We start from the raw sequence: 5193 nt of genomic DNA on the forward strand, positions 1-5193 counted from the left end.
AATTTGAGCCCAGACAACCTGACACCATAGACAATGCTTTTAAGTTTTATTACATATTACCTTTTTATGTCTAAGACTTTTTTTTTTTTTTTTTTTGGGGCGGAGTCTCGCTCTGTTGCCCAGGCTGGAGTGCAGTGGCCGGATCTCAGCTCACTGCAAGCTCCGCCTCCCAGGTTCACGCCATTCTCCTGCCTCAGCCTCCCGAGTACCTGGGACTACAGGTGCCCGCCACCTCGCCCTGCTAGTTTTTTGTATTTTTTAGTAGAGACGGGGTTTCACCGTGTTAGCCAGGATGGTCTCGATCTCCTGACCTCGTGATCCACCCGTCTCGGCCTCCCAAAGTGCTGGGATTACAGGCTTGAGCCACCGCGCCTGGCCTATGTCTAAGACTTTTATGGGTAAACAAGGAAGGAATATTTTGTAGCTTTCTTAGAAAATCAATTGTCAGGGGATCTCTTAAAACATTTGTTAAATACCTTCTTTTAGAATTCTTGACATTGGGCCGGGTGCGGTGGCTCACACTTGTAATCCCAGCACTTTGGGAGGCTGAGGTGAGTGGATCACTTGAGGTCGGGAGTTCAAGACCAGCCTGGCCAAAATGGTGAAATCCTGTCTCTGCAAAAAATACAAAAATTAGTTGGGCGTGGTGGCAGGCACCTGTAATCCCAGCTACTCGGGAAGCTGAGGCAGGAGAATTGCTTGAACCGGGGAGGCAGAGGTAGCAGTGAGTCAAGATCACACCACTGCACTCCCAACCTGGGTGACAGAGTGAGACTCGGTCTCAAAAAAAAAAAGAAAAAAAAGAATTCTTGATGTATTGGAGAGTGGAATTTGATTTAAATAAAGGAAGATGTTGTAACTGACATCATAATTTAAGGTCCAAGAATTTAAGACGTGAGATGAGAAGCACATACCTTTCTCCTACCTTACTCAGCTCAATTAGTTGCAGGTGCTAATACATTTACTTTTCAGGTTTTTGCCTGCCCAGCTGAGCCCACTATGTTCAAGCCAGGCCGCTGAAAAGTAGCTGCACAAGTGTTGACTAGTGACAACTAGGATTCATGTTCCTGTCTCCTAAACTTGAGATCCTGGGAGTCTAGGGAAACACTGGGCTGTAAATGGCAGCTTCCCTGCATCCTCATCCAACAGTTTCCCATGCCCACATGATGAAGTTCTGGCAGAGTTTCCTGGTTTGACAGACATTCCTCCTGAAACTGAGTTCTTTATTAAACACCATCCTGCCTGACTGGAGCTATGATACCTCTCAGCCCTCGGAGGCAGTGTGTTAAAGGGCAGTGGGGGAGTGCCAACTTCATAATTTTTGCATATCTGTATCCCACTTGTATATATCGTTATTTACTTATATTTGTCTTTAAACTGACTCACTTTTGAAATTAAATACTTTAATTTTTTAAAGAAAATGTTAAATTTTATAGTTAATAAGTTTTGTATGTAGATCTATGATTCATGTTCATTTTCTAAATGGTGAGAGGGAAGGACTCAGGAGTTTTGTTTTTGCATCCTGATATCCAATTATTCCTGCACTATTTATTGAAAAGACTATATCTTTTCTTCACTGAATTATCTTTGCACCTTCTTCCCTCTCCTTGGGAGTTAAACTGGAATTTTTGTTCTTCTTAATTGTTAGCTAGGGAGCCAAAATATGAGCTGCCACCTACCTGTCTTCAACCAGGACTCTTTCCAGGAGTATCTGCTGCTGCCCACCCATTAGTTTGGAATCTAAGTTTGCTAATACCTTTGAACATTGTAATTTAGTCTCTTATTGGCTTCTCTTTGGCCATTTCTGTTTACTAATAAAAACCCTCCCTTTTCTTGAGAGTTTACAAGTACTCTGGCACTATTTCTGCCAATTCCTCACATTCTCTCATTTTCTACCAACCTGCCTGTGATGCTCCAAAAGTTACGACTTACAAAATAAGTTTGAAATTTTATAAGGGGTGGGATAGGGTAGCAAAATGTTTGAATTTTTGTGAAGGAGAAAGCAATATCATTAACTATTGGCATGTCATAAATGAGAGTCACTATTTAAGGGCTCCTGTGACCAATATGTTATTTCCCCCATAAGATTCCTGTTTTGGAGTAGCCATGTACATATTATCACACATATATGTACATATACAGACATAAACACACAAACGTACACAGATACCTGGAAATATTTTGTGCTTGACTATGACTTTTCTTCTAGTTAATTTACAGACATATTTTATAGACATGCTATTGGGGGAAAATTTTAAGTTATAGGATCTCAGAGACACTAAGGGATCATCTGGGTTGGGTAGGTTGTCAACTCTGATAAATTGGTGGGGATGGCTTGGAGCATTGTATTGAGAAGGATTGCTAGACTGAGTTTAGCTCAGCAGGGAAGACAGCTGTCATTGATTAGTAATAGCCTCCCATTGCTGGGGGTGGTGGCATGTATATGGTGTATGACTAACTCTAAGACTAGGCCACTCTTTTCCAATGCCATAATCTCTTCTACACTATTCTTGACAGCTGAATTCTACCCATTGCAGGAACTCTTTCAGTAATTGTGAGCTTACTATTTTTCAGAAATGCTCATTGCAACGTTGAACAGCTCTTCTACATGTTTGAGTCCAAAATCTATCTCACAGCAATGTCTAATCATGTCTCCTAATTCTACCATTTAGAGCCATACAAACCCACTTTATACCTATTCTATGTCATAGCTCTTCAAATATCAGAAGACAGTCATTTTGTAACCTCTTCTAGATAAAAAACACCATTTCTTTCAATTATTTCTCAGATATTGTGGTTCCTGGGTCTTACATCATCCTGGATGTTATTTAATTTTTCCGTGCTCCCTTTCAGGTGTGCTACCCAAAAGGGGGCAGAGAATTTCAGATAGGATCCGACCAAGTAAAATTAATTGGGACTTTTTACTATTGGCTTCCACGTACTAATATTAATAAACTTCAGTCTGCACCTGAAACATGTTACTTTGTTATTTCATATTGAGCTTTTGATAAATTAAAAAATTCTTTCTATATGAACTATTTGATTCAGCTCTTCTCTTTCCTGAGTTTGTATTTGTACCTTTTGAATTGTATCTTAATAAGGATTGCCCTTTCTTGAGTACCTATGGGTACCTATGTATTTTCTTTAATATCTATGAAGTAGATATTCTATTCTCATTTTGCAGTTGTGACAACTGAGATTCAGAGATGCCCAATCTACTCACACAAATAGTAAGTTGCCGAGCCTGGAATGAAACCCAGTTCCCTCTGGCTCTAAAGTCTATTCTCTTTTGGCTACTGATATGGTTTGGATCTGTGTCTCCACCCAAGTCTCATGTTGAATTGTAATCCCTAATGTTGGACGTGGAGCCTGCTGGGAGGTGGTTGGATCATGGAGGTGGATTTCTCAAGAATGATTTAGCACCATCCCCTTCGCGCTATTCTCCTGATAGAGTTCTCATTAGGTCTGGGTGTTTAAAAGTGTGTAGCACCTCCCTCTCGCCTTCCTCTTGCTCTGGTTATGTAAGATGCTGGCTCCCCCGTGCCTTCCCCTATGATTGTAAACTTTCCGAGGCCTCCTCAGGAGCAGATGCCACTATGTACAGCTTGTGGAACCATGAACCAATTAAACCTCTTTTCTGATAAATTACCCAGTCTCAGGTATTTCTTTAGAGCAATGCAAGAATAGACTAATATAGCAACCAGATACTCAATTTAGCAATTCTGAATACTGAGTCTATTATAGAAAAAAAAAAAAGGGTGGGGGACGTAGGTCATCCTTTTGCCAAGATGTTCGTTGTTTTTGGGATTGTGATGAAGTCAAGCATTTTGTTTTTTAAAAATAAATAAAAAGGAAATAAAGGTTGGCTTGACCAGTTCTGATAAACTCTTACTGGTTCTTAGGAGTCACCTTTTTAAAGTGCTCACTAACTGCTTGCTTAACTATCCAATCTAGAACTTTGCTGGGGATTGATGGCAAATGTATCTGTCTATAATTGCTAGAATCCAAGTTTATGGGGATGTGTGTTTATGTCCTTTGTCTGATCCCTGTCCTATTTCCCATAAGATCCCATGGGCTGCTCGCAGTGGTTCTACCCTCATATCTGCATGTTTGTTCAGTTCTCTGGTATGGAAGTGGAGTTGGGGAGGGGTTTGCCTTCATTTAAGGTAGCTAAATGCTTTCACAATATATTCCTGTTTATTCTTTGGTTTCTTCCCAACGTTATTTCTTCCATTTCCAATTGGTAGGTAAAAAGCAGAGTCTCTCTCTTAATGGAGGGATTAATGGAATAGAGGCACTCAATAAAGTTCCAGTAATTTCTGTCAAGTGGATTCTAAAGTAAACACTTTTATGGCCCCAACAACAACAAAAGACAGTGAATCCACTTACCCAAAAGCCCACCTAGTATTATAAGTCAATGAAATGCATTTGGGAACTATCTACTCTTTCAGATGATCTATGCTGGGAAATCTCTCCACTAATATAAATAATAGCCAAACGTGAGTACTAATAAATATGGTTAATACTTACTAGTGTCTCAACTAGACCTAAGAGTATATGTATTTTAAAAGTGTTTTTTTAAAGTTTCTAGCCCATGACAGACTGACATATCTAAAAATCATAGATTAGGTAAAGAATGTGTGCAAATTAAAATCCATGCACAGAAGCATGTGAGAGAAAGGAGCGTTGTCATCGCAGACATTTAACTGGGTAAGAGTTATGAAGCAAGCGCTTAAAACCCAGCTAAAAGCCTACTCTCTGTTGTTTTCATGCTCCCCAGTGCTAGAAAGAGAGCCTGTCTGCGAAACACCAGTAACTGCACGTTGTCTGTGTGGAAGGACATTGAAAGACTCAATAAATTACAAGGAGGAAGGAGCTAGCTCTCATTGCAAACTTGACCTAGCCTAGATTAGCAACCCGGGATTTGACTTTCCACGTGACCCTTCCCCTTTGTAGTCCTCAAAAGCAAGCCTGGACAAAGCCCGGCTCCCTCCTTCCTTCTAACTCCCTATCAGGAAGCTCCTTTGCCCCTTCAAATCCCTTCAGGGGCTTTGAAATCCCGGGCTCTGAGCCCAAACTGGGCATGAATATTCATCGGGGGCGTGGCCCCGCCAGCGCGCTGGGCTCCAAGCAGCTGCGACTAGCGGAAAACGCGCGCCAGCTGCACGGAGGCAAACAGTTCCCATTTTGTGT

The sequence above is a fragment of the Mandrillus leucophaeus genome, unplaced genomic scaffold (genome assembly GCF_000951045.1).
Source record: "Mandrillus leucophaeus isolate KB7577 unplaced genomic scaffold, Mleu.le_1.0 Scaffold285, whole genome shotgun sequence".
Classification (NCBI taxonomy): Eukaryota; Metazoa; Chordata; class Mammalia; order Primates; family Cercopithecidae; genus Mandrillus; species Mandrillus leucophaeus.